Source organism: Canis lupus, chromosome 9, assembly GCF_048164855.1.
Source record: "Canis lupus baileyi chromosome 9, mCanLup2.hap1, whole genome shotgun sequence".
NCBI lineage: Eukaryota > Metazoa > Chordata > Mammalia > Carnivora > Canidae > Canis > Canis lupus.
The window spans coordinates 56,242,306-56,266,424 of record NC_132846.1 but is presented as its reverse complement, the minus strand read 5'-3'; the positions used below and the strand labels follow the sequence as shown (position 1 = coordinate 56,266,424).

Genomic DNA, 24,119 nt, shown 5'->3' with positions numbered 1-24,119 from the left:
TTCAGGGAAGTGCTGAGGATTAGGGCTCTCTCTCCTTTGTATGGCACTGTGCCCAAGGCTCAGTTTATGTCAAGAGTGTGTCCTAGCCTTTCCTAAGGCTAATGATGTGGTCATTTTCTTAAAACCCAATGCATAGGAGTCACCCATCTAGTTCCTGGATTTCTTTCAAAGGAAATTGATCTGGGTAGCTGTATAGTCAATGCATCTGTAGGAGGAGGCAAATCCAGAAGCTTCCTAAGTCACCATCTTGGGTAACATCTCTGGTGGTAGGATTTGAATGTGTAAAATGTAGGAAGACATAACTGTTTAGTCTATTGCTAATATCTCTTCTCTGTGCTAAGTTTACCTTGCTATTATTGTCCTTGAAGTCATTCAAGACTATTACTTTTTTTAGACAGGATGTTGGTGGCAATATGTTCATAATAGGAGAAGCACATACTTGGATGGAACCTTGATTTTGTTTTTAAAAGTCTTACACTAATTATAACCCCTCTGGTGGCTTTGTTATTCTCATCCTTACTTATAGGCTCCATCACTTTATCATCCTCCCATATGTCATTATTTTGTGCATAAAAATCAATGAGGCTTGAAAGGGTGACTGGTGGAGATTTCTCTCTTAATGGACTCTGCTTTGTACCAGGAATGGCAGCTTGGATGTACAGAATATGCCCACAGGGCATTTTATTTGCAAATGTTGTCACTTTGTTCTCTTTCCATTTCCCCAAAAGTGCTTGGAGAGTTTCAGCTGAAGCTGTGTGTATAGCTGTCATCCCTAGTGCCCCTGCCTTGCCCTTTTCAGATGCTCCATTTGGTTTTGCAGCATTTGTCATACAGCCACTTAGCTGTCTGCCACAGTCTTTGGATATCTGCCCTCGTGTAGTCTCTAAGATTTAGTATCACCAAGTATCATGGTGCAAGTTGCATGAGAATTATTGAGGTAAGCTACAAAGATAAATAACATATAGGCCATGCCCCACAAGGCTCTAACCTTCCATTAGGAAAGATGGACAGAAATGTAAATAACAAGAGAAGATTCAGTAAAATAGAATGCCCCAGGATAGTACAGGCAAGTGGAAGCAATCCACTTCTATATTCCAAATTGGATCACTGAGGCTATACAATACAGAATCCACTCTAAAATCTTAGCACCTTTGGGTTTGATTTTCTCATGTGGAAAGAACCCAATGGTGTCTAGATTCCCTCTCACACCTCAAGTTCTCATGTCTTTGCAAACCAATACACCTTCCAGAGGCTGTGTTTCTCCATTCATAAAATGGAATTTTAATTACCTAGCTCAGGGTTCGCTTATCATAGGTAATCAGTAAGTGGTGGATATCTTTGTAATTTTATGCATTGTATGGCTAGACTTGCTGGTAAGATTTAAGGGACTAGGTGCAGGGTTTCTTGGCCTCCATAAATTCCATTGTTCTTATTGTATTATATGTGTTTCCTTGGAATCACCAAAACTCAAGATTTTAAGGACTTATCACTACAATGCTAGTGAGATGATGCTATGTGCTTTTGGTTGATAGGAATAGTGATACCTTGAACCTGAAAACTAGTATCTCTGTTATCAGTTGTCATTAAGTGGAGAAAATAAACTAAAGCTTCTTGTTCAAGCTAGGAAAGAAAAGAAAGAAAGAAAGAAAGAAAGAAAGAAAGAAAGAAAGAAAGAAAGAAAGAAAGAAAGAAAGAAAGAAAGAAAAGAAAGAAAGAAAGAGGTGTGTGTGTGTGTAGGAGACTTGGAAACTTTAACTTGGTCAGTAAAGTGAGAAAAATAGGAGCAAAATTCCTCACAAACAACAACCCCTAACCAACTTTGCTATTGGTATTAATCCAAGGGTCACACACTCCAATGCCTATGGTGGGCCAGGAATGATCACTTAAGGGAGAGAAATCCATAATGTGAAGATCTAGGAGATTCACGGAGGTAGATCTAAAGGGAACAGTAGAGTAGCTTTCATTTCTGAGAATTTTTCACTATGTGGGAATGAGTTCCCAATGCTACCTGATATTTGTTTGTTTGGTGGTTTCTAAAAGAAGTTGGAAATCAGGATACTTATAAGAAGTTTCCAAATATTTATCTATTTTGAAGATTTTTATTTATTTATTTGACACAGAAAGAGAGAGCACAAGCAGGGACAGTGGGAGCCAGAGGGAGAGGGAGAAGCAGACAGAAGGAGAGGGAGAGAGAGAAACAGACTCCTGAATGAGCAGGGAGCCCCAGAGAGGGGCTCCATTCCAGGACCCTGGGGATCATGACCTGAGCTGAAGGCAGACACTTAACTGAGCCACCCAGGCTCCCCATCCTAATTTTTAAATGTTGGAAATTATTAAATGATTAAAAAATCAATACCATAGTTTATACCTAATGAAATGTATACATTTGCAGTAACTTTGCCCGGAGTGTTGTCAGGCAGGCACCTCTGAATTCAGTTTTCAGGCATGTTACATGGAAGCAACACTGACTAGGGGAGGAAAAGGAAGGTGATGGGGTAAGGAGAAGGAATCTCTTCAATCTAAATCACTGAGGAACACCAGGGACTTTCAGCCACCCTTCCCCCAACATGGAATGATCCTAAACCATTAACACTTCACTGTGTACTGTGTACTGCTTACAGTGCCTGTGCAGAACATCTTGCATACACAATCCTATCTCTCACCAGAGATGCTCAGAGGAAGGCTGAAGGACACTCTCTAGCCAAAAGACATGACACCCGGAATTGTCTTTAGAATTGTCTAATTCAATTCACTCTTTACTAAACTGAGTTTCAGAGAGGTTAAGAGATTCAGTTGTTTAATTGCAAAGCAGGTACAATAACTCACACTTCTTAATTTTGCCTGGAGGGAGCCCATAGCTTCTTGATTCAGATTTATTTATAAACTACCCACTTCTCCAAATCGGAGATCACAAAGTCAATCCTGTTGGTGTTGTTAAAATCACAATAGCTCGTAGGCTCATCTTCAGGGGTTTCACCACATGGGTAGAGGCTAGCAGCACTGATAAAATGGCTCTGGATGGAGCAGCAATGATTTAGAGCTTCACTGTAGCCTTTGATCACTGGCACACTTTGGCCTGCTGTGAATTCCACCGATGGAGTTTTCTCAGGGAGCTGTATAACTTTCTAGCTCATGGAGTTGAAATAAATCTCTTGTAAACCCAGTTATTTTGCTCTCCTGCCCACTTCTTTATTAAGCACAGGTTGCAAGGCCCTTTGGAAGCTATTCCCCAACCAAGTTTTGTGTGCAGTACGCCACTGCCCTCTGCTGGTGGGACTATCTTCGTGCTGTGTTTAGACCACATTTACCTCTTAAAGGGTAAGTTACAGGCAAAGTCTTGATCCTTCCTGCTCCAGGACATTCAAGTAAAGGAATTAAATTTGGTAAGTGACTTTCACTGTTTTCTGTGCTGACGCTACCATATCCTCTGCAAAACTGGGGAAAGGTGTGTGTGTGTGTGTGTGTGTGTAGGGGAGACATCAAGGTTCAAGGTTCTAGGAACAGAAATTAAAGCAAAAGACGGGTTAAATTATGCCAGTTGCTCTTCCACAACTAAGGGGGGGAAAGTTCTCTGAAATACTCACTGGTTTGTTTCAAGTAGAGCTGGTTCTCAGTCCCAGACTTTATACTTCATATGTAGTTAATGTGATCTATTCTGGCTTGAAATATTAAAGACTTTATATTTTCTAACCGGTTGGGTATGTCAGTTGCCTTCCTTTTGAAATAGTGGCTCATGAATAGTCAAATGTGCTCTCTCCTGCTTTCCATTAATGCTAAGCTGGAGGGGAGTAGGGGTTTTTATCTATATTTATAGCATATGGAATCATACACCAGAAAAGCTATGAGCATGAATTTGGCAGGGAAGAGAGGATATCTCTGTCATCATAACCAGGGTCTCAGCAGTTTCTAGGTTATTAATGTGCCTCAAAAATTTGTAGGAGCTGCATATGTATTGAGGCAGTGAACATTTTTCCACCAGCTGTGTGTATTCCTCTAATTCTGGGTTCAACCAGTTTTCAACACATAGTGAAAGAAAAGTAAATATTCTTACATCTGGCCTCTTGCCATGTGGCAAAACTCAGACTTGAAAAATGTATCAGAAGCCAAAAGAAATGCTTGACTTATTCGGGAGAAAGACTATTTTCCTCAACAAGGTTATTTAAATGTGCTAGTTAGATGGATGCCAGGATTCTATTTTTTTTTTCACAAAATTTTACACAAATCCTTGTATTTCTAGACTGATACAAATGAGTCTATGTGACTACAAAGATATCCCCCCACAAACATTCAAAATACCACTTGATAATAAAATCAGAACTCAAAGATATCTCAAAAATAATAGTTTATTTTACAAGTATTCTTATTATCATTTTGGTCTAGTCACCTATCTGTAATCCATCATCTGTCTAATAATTAGGTAGATTATAGATATGTCCATTTTGAATCTCATAGTATTCAACAGGTTAGAGAAGTTGGAAATAACCAAGGTATATTAAGTCTCTCCTGCTTTAAAAACATTCTGTTAAATTTATGACAGAAATGATTTTAAAAAAGCTAAATTTCTATTCTACAGGTGAAAAAATAGTTATTATCCAGCTTTCAAGTATTGAATGTATAATTCTTAGTTCGACAACTTCTCTGAAAATATTTCATTGTTTCAAACGTTTCAAATGAATCATGTCTGTGTCTTTCTGTGCGTTGATGGTTGCCTTAGTCATTTATTCTTTTTTTATTTTATTTTTATTTTTTTATTCTTTTTTTTAAACAGCTTTATTGAGATATATTTCATATACTATATATTTCACTTGCTAAACTTGTAGAATTCAATTAATTTTAGTATTTCATGGAGTTGTGCAACTATCAGCAAAATCTAACTTTGGAAACATTTTGTCATCCCAAAGAGAGATCTCATTCAAATTAGCAATCACCTCCCTACCTTCTCCCCTTCTGCTCCCCTATTCCCAGCTGAGGGAATTAATAATCTACTATCTGTTTCCATGTATTTGCCTTTTCCGGACATTTCATATACATGGAATCATACCATATGTGGTCTTTGTGCCTGGCTTGTTTTACTTAAGCACAATGTTTTTGAGGTTAACTTATGTTGTAGCATATCAGTACTTGACTATTTTTTATGGATGAATAATATTTCATTGTATTTATATATTTTATTTATTCATCAATTAGATAATGGACATTTGGGTTATTTCATTTTTTGGCTATTATGAACAATGCTGCTATGAGCATTCATGTACAAGTTTTATATTTCTCTTGAGTATATACTTGGGAGTAAAATTGCTTGGTCATATGGTAACTCTATGTTTAACTTTTTAAGGAAATGCCAAATGTTTTCTAAAGCAGCTCCACCATTTTATATTCCTTCCAGTAATGTGTGAGAGTTCCAATTTCTCCACATCATTTCCAACATTGCCATTATCTATCTCTTTTATTATTACTTTCCTAGTGGATATGAAGTGGTATCTCATAGTTTTAACTTGCATTTCCCTCTTGGCTAATGCTACTAAACATCTTTTCATATGGTTACTGGCCATTTGTGTATCTTTTTTGGAGAATGACTATTTAGATCCTTTGCCAAATGTTTAATTGGGCTATATATCTCTTAATTATTGAATTTTAAGAGTAGTTTATATATATTCTAGGTACTAATTCTTTACCAGTTATATAATTTGCAAATATTTTCTCCCATTTTGTTAGTTTATCTTTTTACTTTCTTGGTATGATTTGCAACAAAAAAGATTTCAGTTTTAATGAAGTCCAAATTATCTAATTTTTCTTTTGTTTCTTGTACTTTTGGTGTATAGAGGATATTATCTAAACCAATGTCACAAAGATTTACTTCTTTCTATATATGTTTTTAAATAGGCTCCATACCCAATGTGGTGCTTGAACGCACAATCCCAAGATGAAGAGTCTTATGCTTTACTGGTTGAGCCAGCCAGGTGCTCCTACTTCTATATTTTTTAGGATGTTGTTTGTTTGTTTAGTTTTAAGAGTGGTTTTTTTGTTGTTGTTGTTTGTTTTTAGTTTTAGCTCTTACATTTAGGTCTGTGATCCATTCTGAGTTAATTTTTGGATATAATGTAAAGAAGTCATCCAACTCCATTCCTTTGTATGTTGTTTAGCACGATTTGTTGAAAAAAAAATTTCTCCAAGTTAATTCTTATGGTATCAGTGCTGAAAATAATAGGCTATAAATGTAGGGATTTATTTCTGGACACCCCCCCCAATCTGTTCCATCGATCTATATATCTATCCTTATGTTAGCACCATACTGTCTTGATTATATTTTACAGTAAGTTTCAAAATTGGGAAGCATGTGTCCTCAACTCTGTTCGTTTTTAGGTGTCAAAAGTATGTTTCTTAATTGGATAACTTTACTGACAATATTTATGCTTTAAAGTGTTGAAAGGGTGGAATGATCAAGTGTTGTGGATGTTTCTTCCTATGCATTTGTAGCTGCCTTAGTGATTTCCATCTTGTTCTTTTGAATGAAATAAATTACTAGTTTTAATATTATGTCCCACAAATTTTACTATGCGATTTGAAACAGACTTGAATAATTTTAAAAAGAATTTATCTTTTTAAGTTGTATTAATTTTGTTTCCAGAGCCTTTCCCAAGACAGAAACATATTGTGTCGGCTTCTCGGGTCCAGCTGGGCAAAGATCCAGGATTTTAGCTATAAGTTTTTAGCTGGCTCAGGTCAGTAGCCACATGTTGGAAGCTGGGGTCCTCTATATGAGAGGAAAAAAAATGAAAGGTGTCTAGGAAGAAAAGAAGTGAGTACCAGTATAACCAGAAAGGAAAAACAGCAAGTCGAGATAAATTAAATCCATAGTTTTTTTTTTTTTTTTTAATTTTTCCTTTCTAGAGAAGCATTAAGTTTGATTTTTAGAACTGTATGATGAAATAAAATTTTGGTGAAAAATTCTAATCAGTTTACTTATAGTAAAGAGGAAGATATAGGTTCTAATAAAATCTAGAATAAACACATAATTTTCAAGGAAGATTTTTGACTATTTACTCCAAAGTGCTACATTTGAAGATAAGCAAGAAGATGAGAAAGAGACCTTGACCAGAATTGTCCAAACAGCAAGTATCCAAGTCAGTCCTAAAACCAAGATCTCTTGGCTCCTAAGTCTGACTTCATCCTTCAGAAGAACACATTATAATAAACATGACTTACGTTTAAGAAGAAAAATTGAGGGAGGGTAGAAAGGAATATCAGAGGAACACTACAACGTAATACAAATTTTGTATTTCTAGATTTTCTGTATGTGGCACAGAATGACACTAGTATTCCATGAAAGTTCTTAAGTCTCCTGAGGGAAACATAGGTTGCCTTCATATAAGTCTTCAATCAGATTCAGCCTATATACAGGAACTTGAACGTAGAAAGGCAATTGCTTACATATAAGCTATGTGTACATTCAGACTCTAAATGGTCAATTCTGCCATTTGTGGGACTGCAATCACTGTGAAACTGCCAGGATCTACTAGAGAAAGCGTGGAATTCCCCATTTCTTCTTTTCCCATATATGCAGTTAGGTTCCTGATTTATTATGATATAAACACTAGTTCAAGTTCCATAGATAGTGACAGGAGAATATTTTGTAACCTAATCTTGCTCTAAACAGATGTAAGAGACTTCCTTAGTCCTTCAAACTAGAACTTTAAGTAATTCCACTGTATATGTTCCTGATTGTTTTCATCTTGTCAGAATATAGATCCTTTACCTTATACCAGTATCTGAAATCACCTTTTATTACCACTACTGGACTTGAACCACATTGTTTTGGGAAAGGCTGACCTCACCCTATTGCAAAGGTATAGATGTGACCTTGATCTTGCTAAACTATTGTTATGCATTCCCAACTGAGCAATTGGTCCATGATTTTGGTAGCTAGAGTGAACAATAATGGTACCTTTTCTTACCCAATGGACTTAAAATCCTAATGGAAGTCAGCTTGGAGTTATTCATTCTCTTACCATTATGAAATGGTAGAGAACCTGAGTGAGGATTATGCCAACACAGAGAGAAACAGAGGCAAAATAACAAGAACAGGTTCTGTGTTTGAATCTGGTTAAGCTAGTCTGGGTTGGGTTTCCTGTCACTTGCAATCAAAAGAGTCCTATAAATATATTACTGAATGTGAAACTGTGACTCCCAGAGGAGAGAGTAAAGGAGGAAAAGAGAGAGTAGGGGGAAGAATTCCTAGATCATCTTGAATTAAAAACAAAAAATATGAAACACAATTTCAAAAATACACTGGAAGAAATAGCAATGTTAGACTGAAATAAATGATCCTGGAATTCACAAGGCAAATTGCTAGAATGATCTTTATAAGGCTCTTTTGAAGAGTTTGGTTCATGAAGGAACAAGGTAAATGGCTGCTCCAATAAAACAAAAAGAAAGGGTAAATAACCAAAGGAAGTCCTTTACGAAAGGACTTTCTAATCAAGAACAATATGCTTAATACCTCCATTTCTCATAATTTTCCATTCTTTTGTATAGGTTTAACCTTTCTTTGCCTCTTTGGAGATTAGTGGGGGAAAAAAGAATAAGAATGTAAGAAGCTTAATTAAGGCTCTTTGCAAATGAGCTTAATCAAAGAGGTTAAGTTTATTTTCTTATCATTCAGTCTTCATGTACACTGTGGCTTTTTTGAAAGGACAGGAAGACATGCATTTTTTAAAAAAAATTCCTTAAAATGCATTAATTCATTGGCTTGTACTTTCCAAGCCTGAAAATATCTCTGAGATGATTTTGAAAAGAAGTTATCAAAGGCAAATATTTTTCTTCTTTCCCCAAATTCTCAAAACAGAAATTTGTCTCTTCACATCTCTGTAAGTACTGCTTATGAAGAAGCCTCTTGAGGGGAAAAGGGGAACAAATGAGAACTGAATTTGGCTAACAAGATTAAATTATAATTAGGAAATGTGTTTCAGAAAGTCCAAGGTCATCAGCCTCCCCCACACTGCTCTCTCAGGCTTTGCTTTTGCACCCAGCTCTCCGACTATTGAAATGGTGTTGCATAGGAAGCCCAAGGACTTGGTGACATCTTATCAGCTTTTTCTTCCTTTTTGAGGCTTTCAGTATTTCTCCACCTTGGATGTTAGCAATTGATTCTTGCCTGAGAAGTGTTCCCGCACCTTCATAGCATCTTCTCAATTCTCACTCCTACCCCCAGTGTACTTGCTTCTTAGTATTAGTTGAGATGGGCTGCTTTCTTTCTTAAGATCATGATTTTCCCATGTTCTCCCATCTTTCTTCCTGCTTGAATTCAATTTCCTATTAATGAAGCAAATGACTTCTTTTGGTCCAAGACCCTTGCTCTGTGTACCCGATTGGGAGAGGAAGAATAGATATTACGGAGGAACTACAATGCATAATATGCTTTATAATCATGAAAAAAAATGAAAAAGATAGAAAAAGACAATTGATGATAAGAGGAAACATCTTTGTGTGTTTCCTTAAGTGGAAGAATGATGGTAGGTTATCTGCCTTCAAGGATCCTTTTCTTCTGATATAATGAAATAACAATTTTGTTTGAGCAATGGGTCCTTCACAAGGATTCAACTTCTGAGACTTCCCTGAAGCTATGGTAGACATAGGCCTCAGTTCTGACCAATGGGATGTTAACAAAGGCAAACCCCTTTGACACTTTACCTTTTACTATTCTCATTTTTTCTTCCCTGCGTTAAGGACATGATTCATAGGATTCAAAAAATTATCTTGTGATGTTGAGAAAGAAATCATAGGATATTGTTGGTTAAGAAAAACTACCTGGACTGCTAACCACAAACCTTTTGACACATGAGAAAAATACCTCCCCCGCCCCCGATTGTGTATGCCACTGAGTATTAGAGGTATATAAATATAAACTGAATATGTTTGTGTATGTGGAGATATGTGCTTGTGTGTGCATAATAAATTATAATGCAAACTCTACTCCCAAGTCAAGGAATAATTTTTTAAAACGTAGCACAAAGATTCATAAATGGATATACCAACATTTATTTAACCAGTGCTCTCTGGCAAATGTTTAGACTTCCACATCTCAAAGAGCAGCAATGTTATTCACCTGGGAGATTTTACATATATAAAATCTCTCTTTATATATGTATTAAATATATATATGTATATATAATGTATGTATGTATATATGTGTATATATATGTATATGTGTGTATATATGACTGTGTGTGTATCATTCTGTGGGGTTAGTGTGGGGGCATTTCTGACATTTAATGGATGAAGGAAATCAGTATTAAATCTCCTGCAATGCACAAGCCAGGCACATAAATAAAATGTATCCACAAATGCCAATATTACCCTGTTAAGAATCATCAGTATAGGTGGTTACTTTTTGAATATTATAAGTAATGTAAAATGTGTTAATTTTACACAAGCAACTAATGATTTTCTTAGTGGAAATTACCTAGAAGTAAAAAATACTAGGTCCAAGTTCAGTTATTTTAAGATTTTAAGAAGATGAATGTATCTATGTATAATTTTTTTCATACTGTCTTTCAGAAAATCTGAGCCAATTAGAGTTCCAAATTATTTATTTACATTTTGCTAATACAAGTAAATTTGGCTTTTAACAATAGAAGTTGCTTAACATTGAGTTAACCTGTCCTTAAAGTGGGTCATCTCTGCCCTCAGGTGTGTGCCATTGCTGCTGTGTAAACTAAGATTAAGACTTCTGGTGAAGGCATGGGTGTGGGGGATACTAATCTCATTTCTTAAAATATTTTGCTCCTTTTCTCCTAGAAGCAGTGAAGTCATTCTCCCAAAGATTGTAACAGTGAAAATGCAAGAACACTTGCATAGACCTTTCTAAAATTACATATTCCATGCTTAAGTGACCCTAGGAGGTATTTTCATTATTTTAATTTTAGAGATGAGGAAATGGGGATATTAAGACTTGCTTGACGAAGGAAGGAAGGAAGGAAGGAAGGAAGGAAGGAAGGAAGGAAGGAAGGAAGGAAGGAAGGGTCTTCTTAGAAATTGCTGTTATAAAATGAGCCCAAACATGCTCATTTCTGAATGAAACATGCAAATTTCTGAATAACAAAATTGTCCTATAAAGTGATTAATAAATCACAGTGGTTTTGCTGTGTGACTCCAAGGCTTAAAAAATGTATTCTATATATAATTTAGGAAATAGAAAACACTTTAACCAAGGAATTTAACATCATGATCTACAGTTAACAACTATTAACATTTTGGGGTGTTTCACCTGTGTGTGAGTGTTTGTGTCTGTGTATTTGTGTATATATTTTTATACAAATCAAAATAAATATGTACTATGATGTATGGCATAGTCACCCTTTTACTGCTTGTGTTCAGCACAGGAGGTCCTCAGTATATCTGCTGAATGCTGGGCTTGAAGGAAGAATGTCATGGTTCTTTTAGATTTTGTGTCCATCCATCTGTACAACATCGAGATCAGTCTTCCTAAGTGCTGAGTAGCCGCTTGCCTTACACTGCAAAATATTCCTTCTCTTTTATGGATGAAAATACTCAGGTTCACAAAGTTAAATGGTTTTCTCTATGTTACACTGTGAATAAATTGCAGAAATAAAACTTGAGTCTGGAGGGCACCTGGGTGGCTCAGTGGTTGAGCTTCTGTCTGTGGCTCAGGTCATGATCTTGGGGTCCTGGGATCAGGTCCCATAGGAGCCTGTTTCTCCCTCTTTCTAGGTCCCTGCCTCTCTCTCTGTGTGTCTCTAGTGAATAAATAAATAAAACCTTTAAAAAAATAGACAAGTCTGGACCTCCGTATTTTAAGTTTTATGTTTTTACCTTTTATGTTCAGTACTCCTCTAGATACATCACAGTTGCTTCAAATTCCTTTTTTTTTTTTTTTTTTTGGTTAGAATTACATTAAGAAGTAAAATACAACTTATATTTGTGGACTTAATACTACAATAAAAATGAATGCCATATATATATATATGTATATATATATATATACAGTTAGACTAATTTGTTTTCTCACATCAAATTTAATAACCTTCTTATAGATGTATACATTGTAATTGCTTGGTTACCATGAAACTATGTGGATTTTTGTCTATAACCATATATATTTCTGAGTAGTTATATCATATGCAGATGGAATGAAGCCTGACTTTTAGATGATATATTGTGTTGGGAGAGAATGTTGTAATGGTAAAATTTATATACAAAGTATCTCTTAGTGCTATCCACACTTGGGAATACTAATTGTGCCTTTAGAAATAATGCTGCAATAATGTGGTTTACTTGGATACAAAATTAGGAGCCTTAACATGGTGTTCCTGTAATTTGTGTATCTCCTTGCCAGTATTATCTTTTTGTTTGCAATTTATGATTTTTCAAAGTATTATATTGTTTCCTTTATTTTTAATGCTTGCCCTAAATGGCATAATTGCTGACAGGAAGAACGGGAGTAGAGTACAAATCCATTTTCCCATACTGCTCCTCACTGACCTAAAAACTTCTAGCCTGGCTGCTCATCACTACCTCTTCAGCCTTTCAAATTTCATCCCTGGCTTCTACAGCTGACTTGTGTCATAGCATGTTAATTTCTTAAACACAAATCTAAAGTAGGTGCATTTGTCTTCTCCATTTGACCTAGGAACAGTGAGAGGATATTAAACAGGATTGATGAAGAAGAAATTGCCCCTAGTTTACTGCGGGAAAATAAGAAGGAGGAACCAAAATCCAGGCCTTTCAGAGGAAACAATTCAAACTATTGCAAAAACTAAATGAGTCACCAACTTTGCGTTCAACTGAATATTGGAAGAAATGAGTAGCAACCATGTTTTCTGAACCCCTAAGGAGCTTTTGGACTCAACCCCTAAGAAAAAAATACAAAGGAGATTCATAAAGACTCATTTTTAAGTGCTCACATAAGAAATATAGATAGGATATTTGGAAAGAGTTTGAAGAAGGGAGCAATCAGTAAAATTTAGAAAGACACATGATTTGATTAGGTCTAAGAGTATTTTTGTATACCATACATTGTCACATAGCCACACTTTCCTAGGCCAGAACAGTCTCAAATCAGAATTTTTTTTCCTTTTCTTCTGTTGATAAGAATGAAAAAAATCCCCAGGCCTTGCCTTATTCTGGTGCATCCAACCACAGGGAACACACTGAGCTGCTTCCTGTGTGGATCTCTCTGACTTACTCTTAGCGATATCCACATAGAGACCTACATAAGGAGCTCTAGCCAGAGCTTCCCTCCATCCTCACAGGGAGGTGAGCACTAACTGGGGGTGTGGCACACATATGTCCTGCTAGCAGCTAGTCATGGGTTTATATATGGGAGAGTCAGGGTAACTCTCCCAAATGTGTGAACATGAACACATTTGTTGCTTCAGCTTTCAGCTCTGTGATTTTCAGTGCTATAGTCCTTGCCTTTTACAGCTTATTGATAAATGTTAGGCCCTCCTGTTCCCGCCTAAGGTAGCTTCCAGACTATGTGACTTCTGTAAGTCATACTGGACGAAGGAAGCATCAGTCCATACCCTATGAAGTACTAACTCAATTTTCTTTTTCTATGAAGTCTGGAAAGCCACATTTTTATGAGTTGCAAGCTAGGAAGCTTACTTACAACAATCCTCGTTCTAAAGTAAACTCATATTCAGGTAAGGAAAACATTGCTACAATTGCAACGTTGTTATTCTTACCACTTGTGTCAGGGACCTTAGAACAATTTGGTTTGCATAAACATGGTACACTCTTTGGCCAATAAAATAAAACTAACACTCCCTTTAGCCAAATGCAAATTGTTAGGATTAACAACCAGGGAATCAAACCACAGAAGTGAATGTAGCAGCTGAGAATCCAGGAAATACTGATTATATAGCTTAATGAGGCATAAAAGATATAATTTAAGACTTTATAATCATATTAATTTTAAAAAAAATCTTTAGCTGACATATTTGATTTTTCCAATATGTGGTCCCCTACACAAAGTCTGGAATAAGTGACTGCTTCTTCTAGTGGGAAGCAACACACCAGATCCCTCCAGTGTATCTGCTTGTGAGAACTGGACCTGTAACAGCAGCCCATGCCAGAGTAAGGGGCTAGCCCCAAATCCCAATCCTTAGCAATTTTAACAACCAATAGTTCCTTACTACTTCCTATTTGCCAAGCATTGACTGTTATACCTCTTCTACAGTTAAACTCAATTATTGTGAACAATATCCATTCATAAATTTGAGAAGTTTCTGAAGGTTAAAATGAGAGTATATAAGACAAGTTCAGGGGTACCTGAGTGGCTCAGTGTTTGGGTATCTGCCTTTGGCTCAGGCTGTGATCCCAGGGTCCTGAGATGGAGTACCGCATCAGGCTCCTAAATAGGGAGCCTCTGCCTATGTCTCTGCCTCTCTCTGTGTCTCTCATGAATAAATAAATAAAATCTTAAAAAGAAAAAAAAGAGTTCACTCAACTCTAGGAAGGATAAAATTGTTGTACTGAAGAAATCAGGCACTGGACTGAAATAAATATTAAGGAAACATATTTTACATAGTGGATTTATTTTTAATGTTAGGAAAAGAACAGACAATCCAACACTGGACTAGAGAATTAGGATGTAATTAATAAGATTAAGATTACCTTTAAAGTCTGCATAAAGACCTGAGCCTACAAAGGTTGGGAATCTATCATCACCAGGCTTTCTCTTTAAATGGGGAGAAACGGACAGCTCAGGAGTACACAGTGTTTGTATCACTGAATATGGGCCAGGTTTAATATAGTGGTGCCCTGGATAATTGGAAACAATCCTAGTTTGTAAATCATCTTAATCCGGTTGAATCTAAATGAAATATATTTATCTGCATTATATAGGAAGCTAATACAAAATGAAGAGTCCATAAAGTTGGAAATTAAACTCATAAAATGAATTCCAAAGCAAGCATATTACCCAAATTAATAAGAATTTAAAATGCTCTGAATCTGCTAGGGGTAAAAATAATCCATACCAGCCATTTTTGAACTCGTGTTGATATTGTACCAGTGACATTATTTTACTGATCCTGCACTGTTGAAAAGGCGGAAAGACAAAGACCTCTTTCTTTCATGTTGCCTTGGATAATGCACAAATGTGAAGATTTCCAATACCAGCAACTAAGATATTGAATTATATGACATGTATTCTATACATCAGGTTCTATTCTGAAAGCCTGGCATAAGTAAACTCATTTAATATTTAAAACATCATTAGTTTTGTTTCAGATGATGGAATATGCCAGGGGACCATGAGCAGTGCTGCATCAGCCTATAGTGATAGCCCTTAGGTATTTTCCTTTTGGCAATGTTTGCTTCATTTATGAGAAATCAGATTTGATATACTGTCACTAGGAGAGCATGATACCGTAAGGCTTAATCTATTTTACTGTGAGATATTGTTTATCATTTACAAAAGATGAGGAGGGAAAGCATGATATGATTTCAGTTATATATATATATATATATATATATATATATATATATATATATATATCTCCTTCTTTTTTCTAAAAAAAGAAAAAAAAAAGGATAGTGATGAGATTGTATCTATAGGGTTAAATGATGAATGGTCCTCTCTTAGTCCACCTGCTCAAAGATGATGGGTAGATAAAATGGTCAGGGGAATTCTGGTTCTGTTCAGGTCTTTGAAATAGTTCAAGGAAAGGTAACCCATTTAAAGATTTGCTAAAAACAATTATAGGTAATAACTAATTATTAACTGTTATTTTAGTCATATAATAAAGGATTAGTTGAATAGTCTTTTGAATAGTGTCTTTTGTAGATTTCTGAGCCATTATTTCACTTCCTTAAAAAAAGCACTTATTCATATGGCACCTGGAGAGGAGTTGAGAGTTTCCAAATCCTTATAAAAATTCCTCTAGGGCAAAAATTTAGGCAACAGGACTAAATGTTAATTCCAAGTCAAAATATGGTGCTTGTTCCATCAAAGAGCAACTAAATTCAAATAAACCACACACTCTCTAATTAACAAAAATTTAAAACTATTTTTCTGACATCTGAAGAGATATGGACTCCTCAGACTATTTATATTAGAAATGAGAGAAGTGCTTATCAGTTGTTCTTGATGGTGGTATGAAATCTTAATGTGTAACTGTCAGTGGAGACCCATTTAGTTATTACAAAATATTTCCCCCAATGCATCCTACAAGTATTTACACAAAGAAGTCATCTCTTTTACCTTTGCTTGGTTGAAATACAGCCAATAAATTACTGATTAATGAAGGGAAGTCCAACATTTTAATAATTTTAACGTTAGCTTAAAATGACCAAAATTGTAGCGATAACTTCATGAGTCTTATCTCAACAGACTTCTTTCTGGTGCCTTAAGAAAACTGAAGGAATGGAGAAAATATCTAGCTGGAATAAAGTTTTCTTTTCTCCTCCTTCTCCTCCTTCCCCCCTCCACCTCTTCCTCTCCTTTTTGCTACAATCGAGTCAGATAGGAAAGCAGAATCTACAGCCTTCCCGGCCAGTGGTAGCATGCTACTGCAGAAATGCAGGAGACAATCTTTCTAGACAAGGCAGTTGAGAAGAAGGGAGTGATCGGAAGGGGGGTTGGTTTGGCATGCACGGTGCACTTTGGGAATGTTATTGTGCATGGAACAGCTTCCTGTGGAAAACTATTGCCCAGAAGAAAAGATGTTTTTGGTTTTCATAAGCCAAAGATGTACCGGAGTATAGAGGGCTGCTGTATTTGCAGAGCTAAGTCTTCCAGTTCTAGATTCACTGACAGTAAATGCTATGAAAAGGACTTCCAGAGCTGTTTTGGGTTGCATGAGATTCATTCAGGAGACACTTGTAATGCCCATGTCCTGCTTGTGAAAAGATGGAAGAAATTGCCAGCAGGATGGAAAGAAAGAAAGAAAGAAAGAAAGAAAGAAAGAAAGAAAGAAAGAAAGAAAGAAAGAAAGAAAGAAGAAAGAAAGAAAGAAAGAAAGAAAGAAAGAAAGAAAGAAAGAAAGAAAGAAAGAAAGAAAGGAAGGAAGAAAGGAAGAAAGAGAAAGAAAAGAAAGAAAGAAAAAAAGAAAGAAAGAAAGAAAGAAAGAAAGAAAGAAAGAAAGAAAAGAAAGAAAGAGAGAAAGAGAGAAAGAGAGAAAGAGAGAGAGAGAGAGAGAAAGAGAGAAAGAGAGAAAGAGAGAAAGAGAGAAAGAGAGAAAGAGGGAAAGAGAGAAAGAGAGAAGGAAAGAAAGAAAACTGGAATCACGTGGTAGGACCACGTGGTCCTGCAAGGGCAGGACCCAGTCTGAAGACTACACTGAAACCAAAGAAAGTGAAAACTCTATCTGGAAACAGAATAAAAACTCACCAGATCAGTAAACTACAGAAGGAATTTAAGTGTCACAATGCTGATGCTCATAGTACCACCTCAAGGGCCTCCTCAGCTCAATCTCCTTGTTGGAGTAACCAGTGAGATGATGGCTCAGACACAGATGGCCTCTGGCTCTAACACAATGCCAGTTTTTCCCTTTTTAGATCTCACATACTAGAACAGACAGAAAATGTGTTGTGGGATTATCTATAAAGGCCATCTGGGGAAAGTCCTCATTGACACACATCTATTCAAGCTTGGCTGCAGCAATAAGAGAAAGCAGCTGCTGAGAAACGGGAGGAGCAGGGACCAGAGCCTTTGCCCATCTCCACTCAGGAGTGGTGACTGAAGTTTAGGTAGAAAGGGCACAAAAATGATTTAAATTTTGGAAAAAAACCAAAGCAACAAAACCCTCCTATTTTTAACTTGCATACCTGCTATTCTGCCAAAAGACAATTTCTAGAAGAGTTTTGAATGGGGTTTTTTTCTCCTCCAGTTCCACAAACTCTGAAGCCAGTGTCTAACTTACTAGAAGAAAAAAAGAAATGTACATAATATTTAAGATACTGAATGTTTCACAGGAAAGCTGAATTCTGCTCTAATGTGCTTTATAAGTCTTTTTTTTTTTTCTAATCCCCTTCTAATGAATGAAACTAGGGGAATTTCAGGGAACAGAGATGGGATTTGTTGTATGATAAACATATGTAGTTTTAGTCTTTCTATAGTGAGAAGCAGTGGTTGGGGCATTTTTTTAAGGTGGCTGGGTATACTTGTTTTCCTTCATGACAATAAATTTGTCGTGACTCAGTAACATGGACTTTCCCCTAGAGGTAGTTGTTAATAATTCTGAAAAAATAAGGTCTTGCCAAAGTTCTGATGATTCAAACCTATATACTATATACTACTGAATACAAGGCAGGACGGACTAAACTCTGGTGCAAATACCATGAAGGGGTAGTCTCTAAATATACAGAGAGGTAACCTGACTATATATGTGTTGCATCCCATGTCACCTCTCTCCACATTGATATTTGATAAAAGCTTTTAATCTATATTGAAACTTCTAAAGAAGAATGCAAGCTCCTCTGGGGAAATGTCAAGTTTTAAGATGAGCAGTTACCACATGGTAGAGATCACGTTCTATTAAAAAGGTTAAATTATCTGAAAAAATGTGCAAGTCTTCAGGATGTCATACAAAGAAATAAAAGTTAATGCTTCTTGGGGCACATTCCTTAGAGGGCTTGCCTAGTGTGTAAATAGTTGACTTTTGTTTGTGTTACATGACTGGAGACTTCAAAAATCTGCACAATTCAGCTTTAGCTCTGGATTAATTCAGTTGACTTTTGTGAACGTTTTATTTGTGTCGAGTGGTTGGCTTGTTTTAACCTATTAGGATTTCTTTTTTTTTTTTTTTTTGTCGTTGTTTTTCCACTCTGTATTAAAATAAAATTCTACTAAAAGGGAAAAAAAAGTCAGATAATATCCAATGGTAAATATATTGGCAGACCCTTATTTAAAATTCAATTCTTAAAAATAGAATTGTGAAGAAGTTAAATGCTCTTGACTTCCTGGTCTAGAATACTATTTATGAGATGCCAGTGACTCTTTTTAGAAAATGGGGATATAAATTTTATTGCTTGTCAGGACTGGTAATTATTATAAGACCTAGTATTTTTGATTTGCTAAAAATAAAATTCAAAGATTTATTCATTTAAAAAAATATTCAACTCATATGAAGGTGAAGGTCCGAGTTTGCAACTGGGCATCCCAATTCCGAAGCAGTTATTTAATTAATTTATTTTTTTTTTAGATTTATTTCTTTATTTGAGAGAGAGAGAGAGAGAGAGAGCAAGTGAGAGAGTGTGAGAGAAAACATGAGCAGAGGCAGGAAAGCAGGAAGCCTGATTCAGGGCTTGATCCCAGGACTTGGAGATCATGACCTGAGCTGAAGGCAGATACTTAATTGACTGAGCCACCCAGGCACCCCTAAAATTACATTTTAATCTCCTCTTATGTTTTATTGTTTTTGATGTCACCGTTGACCTCTTTTTGTGTGTTCCTTAATTGATTATTACAATTAGTTATTTTTACTACTTTTGTTTTTTAACCTTTGTATTAGCTTTATAAGTAATTTATCTACTTTTACTGTGCATTTACTTTTATCGGTGAGATTTATATTATTATATAATTTCTTGTTATTAATTAATGCCCTTTCTTTTCATTGTAAAACTTTAACGTTTCTCATAAGGCCAATTTAGAGAAGATGAACTCCTTTAGTTTTTTGGTATTATTTTTTAAAAGATTTTATTTATTTATTCATGAGAGACACACACACACAGAGAGGCAGAGACACAGGCAGAGGGAGAAGCAGGCTCCATGCAGGGAGCCTGATGTGGGACTTGATCCCCAGTCTCCAGGATCATGCCCTGGGCTGAAGGCAGGTGCTAAACCGCTGAGCCACCCAGGGATCTCCTTCTTTAGTTTTTTCTTAACTGGAAAATTACATCACTGTTCAGTTGTGAATGATAATCTGTCTGGATAGAATAAACTTGGTTGGGAGTTTTTTCTTTATTTTCTGTCCTTTGACTGTATTGAGCTACTCCCTTATAGCTTACAATTTTTTTCACAGAAAAATATGCAGATAGTTTTATGGGGATTCTTCTGTATATAACAATTTATTCTTCTCTTGTTTTTCAGGTACTATCTTTAACTTTTGACATTTTAATTATAATGTGTGTTGATGTGAATCTTTGGGGTTCTTTATTTGAAACTCCCTGGGATTCCTGGCTTTGGATGCCTGTTTCCTTCTCCAGGTTAGTGATATTTTATTTCTTCAAATATATATATTTTTAACTTTCTCTCTCTCTGCTCTTTCTGGGACCCCTATAATAGGAATGTCATTCTGCTTGATGTTATCCAATAGATCCTTAAGCTATCTTCACTTTAAAAAATATATATTTTTAAATTTTTCTGGTCTGTTGGGTGAGTTTCACTGCCCTGTCTTGTAACTCACTGATCCTTTCTTCTGTTTCATCTAATATGCATTTGAACAACTCTAATGTATTTTTTGGTGCAGTTATTGTATTCTCCAGCTCCATGACTTCTGTTTGGTATTTTCTTATATTTTCTTTTTTGTTGATGTTCTCATGGTGTTCATCCTTTCTTTTCTTAAGTTTGGTGAGCATGTTTATGACTATTACTCTGAACTATTTATTAGGTAAATTACTTATTTCTAGTTCATTAAGATTTTTTTTTCTTGAGAGTTTATATTTTTTCTTTCATTTGGAATATATTCCACTGTTTTCTCATTTTGCTTGACTCTCTGTATGCTTCTTTCTGTTAGATGAAATAATCACTTCTCTGAGTCCTGAAGGAGTGACCTTATGTAGGAGATAAACTGCCCTAGCTCATGGTTGTCTCTTGTACCTTTGTTATTTAAGCAGGTTGATTTTTTGATAGGTTGCAGGTATTGAGGGTATGCCAAGATTGCCAGGATTCCAAAGGAGTCTCAGTCAGCACCTAGTTTCAGGGTGATATGAAGTCAAGACTCTCAGGCAGTCTTTTTAAATTATGCAAATAAACGCAGTCCCATGGAACTGCAATTTAAAACCCTGCTCTCCTTGAGACCAGGTGGTCAGAAGATGTCTCCTGGGCAGCAGTAGCAATAGTTGGGGCTTCAGACAAATGTATGAACTCTTTACTGGGAGGTACTGGTGAGTTGTACTGAAGCTAAGGGAGAGCACAAAGATGGTATTTTCCAGCTTACAATCCCGGAGAACAACTCTTTAATCTTTAGCTATGTGGAAAATCTGAAGTCTGCCTCCCACGTTACAGTTCCAGGAAAAACTAATTGTCCTTTTACACAGAAAGACTTGGGATATGTGTCAGTCTACTGTGTCATGCCCAGTGGGTGGTAGACTGCCAAGAATTATCTCTCTGATTGTTACAGTCCCCCTGGGACCCATGAATGCAAGTCCTCTTAGCCACAGAGCCAGTGATCAAGAAGCATCCTCTGTGTAGACTTTATGTGCCTGCTGCTTTAGAGAGATAGTGGGAGAGCACAGGGCTAGGGCACACTTGCCATCTTTAGCAGAGTCATTGGAGTGTGCAAGACCAGGGTACATTTGCTGGTACTATTAAGGTTGAGGGAGAACACAAAAATGTTGTCTACCAGCATCTGCATCCTTAGAGTTTCAACAGGTCCCTGTTCCTCCAGCAGATGCTTTGAGGTTATCAGATGTATCTCCACGTACTCTATGGGTGCTTTTCAAAGTCCTATCTTTGTATTGGCCCCCATGGTGAGTGAGTTTGTGCGAGGCTCCTTTAAGGAAAAGTATCTAGGTTCCCTGCAGCCCTTTGTTTTGCCTAGACGTGAGTTCCATTGTTTTTTAAAACCAGACATTTTGGGACTTATTTCTCATCGAAGGCCTCAAAGAGTTGGGGTGCATGATGTGGAGCACAGACTCCTTGCTCCTCAGAGAGAAGCTGTGGATTTTTGAGATCCTTACTGATCGTAGGTTGTCATGCCAGAGTGGTCTTTGTAGTGAGACTGAACCTCTGCCTCTCCTACCATCTCAATGTGGTTCTTTTTTTTTCTGTTTGTTTTGAAGGAGCTGTTTAGCTCATTTTCAAGTCATTTTGCAGAGGGAATTAATTTTTCATATGTAGCTATAGATGTGATGTGTTCATGGAATGAATTGACTTTAGAATTTCCTACACCACCATCTTGGACCACCCCTCTGTTACTTTTAATTGGATATTACACATTTTATATCTTATCCTCTTAGGAACTAGATTTTTTAAAATTCTTATTAGTATACTTGAGTTTTGTTCTGAAGTATAGTTATGTTACATGGAAGTAGTTTGATCTGGCTAGAAAAGATGGTCTTACTCTTAACGTTTGTTAAGAGGGACTAGAGTTATCATCACTCTAAGACTATTTTCCCCCAGGACTGAGACAAAAAGAATATGTGGGTTCTATCCAGTGCCCCATGAATCATGAGGTCTTCTAGTCCAGCTGGTGAAATTAATAGTATTCCAGGAATTATGTGAAAGCTAGGCATTTTTTTCCTGCTAAGACTTCCAGGTGGCTCTTTTCTCAGCCTGGTGTAATTTTCTCACATGCAAGTATTGATCAGTATCAGCTGAAAACTCAAGTGGAATGTTGCCTATTTCCAGACTTCTGTCTCTGTTTAGCATTGTGTGGTATGGTTGGATATACATACATCAATTGTCAAAGATTCTTTTTTTCTCAGTAGGGTAATTCCTACAGAGCAACTAACTTAGGATTTAGTATGCTAAAAAATGACTATTTTTAATATGCTATAGTATTTACAGCACATAAACCATCATCGTAGCTCTTAAAATATTGCAACAATGATATCTGCTTACCTGCTCCATAAGCTGCACATCTCATCAGCCACCATCATAACACAACTTTCACCTTAAAAAAAAAAAAGACACTGTATTTCCCCATTATCCTCTTTGTTCAGGTTTACTTAAAAAATTTATTTTGAAAAGCTGTCAGTTGCTTTAAATCTAGCAATACAAAATTAAGAAGCCGCCATCAGACACCTACATTTCAGGGATTTTATAATTTGGGTTAAGAAAGGGAAATGTATTAATATTCCTTCTTTATTTTTTTCTTCAATTATAAATGCAAACATGCCTCTTGTGACAAGTGACAAGTGGTGTAAAATGTATTTCTCTACCCTCAACCTCCCCAGGCTAAAATAAACCAAGTACTCTTATAATGGATATATTTAGTCTGTTATCCTTACACTGTTAAGTTGTAACTATAACAACAACAGAATCCTTCAGAATCCTATGATGTCACCTTTCTTCTGCAACCAGATCCTTTCTGTCTCTAAAAAGCACTTTTGGACCTAGCCATCCAACATGTTGTGCAAACATGCAGGTGATATATATATATATATATATATATATATATATATATATATTTATTTATTTATCTATCTATCCTCTGAATGTATGGCTTTGGTGGCAAGAGTCTACCTTGATTGAAATAAAGAAAATTTGCCCTCAGCAAAGCCATTAAACTTCTAGCTATACATAGAAACTCAAGACTTGAACCTTGATCTTAGAAGCCATGTTTGAAGCTTAAAAACAATACAGAAAGTCTTTGATTTCTATCTCAATTGTGAGAACTGAAGAAGTCCATTAGTAATAATTCCTGCACTAAGCAAGAAAAGCAGTCACTCTGCAGTGTTTAAATGTTAGAAAAAGAGGTGAATAAGAGGACATGGGATAAAATTTAAGTGAAAAAGAAGATCCTCAAAATTCAGATGTTCTCAGACCCATAAAAGCTCTGTGATGGGGCAGCCCCGGTGGTCAGCTGCCTTGGGCCCAGGGTGTGATCCTGGAGAATCGGGATCAAGTCCCACGTCAGGTTCCCTGCATGGAGCCTGCTTCTCCCTCTGTCTGTGTCTCCGCCTTTCTTTGTGTGTGTGTGTCTCTCATGAATAAATAAATAAAATCTTAAAAAAAAACAAAAAAACTCCGATGCTGCAGAATATAATATTCTTTTTAATTCTCTAACCTATGGTGACTGAAACTTATGAGAATGAGAAATAGATCTTGATTCTTTTCCTGCCACAATCTGGGTCTATCTTAGTGACATATCTATTTTCAAAAATGTAATTTCTAATATAACAGCCATCAGAAAACAATCCATGCCAGCATGTCTCAATAGGTCTCAAGAATCATTTTCTGAGATGTTTCCTGGTTAAAAAAAAAAAAA

The 24,119-nt window shown here is 36.2% G+C and overlaps 1 long non-coding RNA gene and 1 pseudogene across 5 annotated transcripts in view; one reads left to right on the top strand and one right to left on the bottom strand.

Moving 5' to 3' along the window:
* LOC140639466 (uncharacterized) overlaps window positions 1–23,111 on the bottom strand; it is a 115,696-nt gene extending 92,585 nt beyond the window's left edge. For 2 of the 5 annotated variants that reach the window (XR_012036177.1, XR_012036181.1), the window contains exons 1-2: window positions 22,751–23,111; window positions 17,794–17,887 (exon numbers count right to left, since the gene is read on the bottom strand). This is a non-coding gene — a long non-coding RNA (uncharacterized lncRNA). The remainder of the gene's footprint in view (window positions 1–17,793; window positions 17,888–22,750) is intronic. The other 3 variants (XR_012036180.1, XR_012036179.1, XR_012036178.1) reach the window with 3 other exon arrangements.
* Window positions 16,545–17,704, top strand: LOC140640621 (SIN3-HDAC complex-associated factor pseudogene; annotated as a pseudogene).
* Window positions 23,112–24,119: the final 1,008 nt, after the last annotated feature.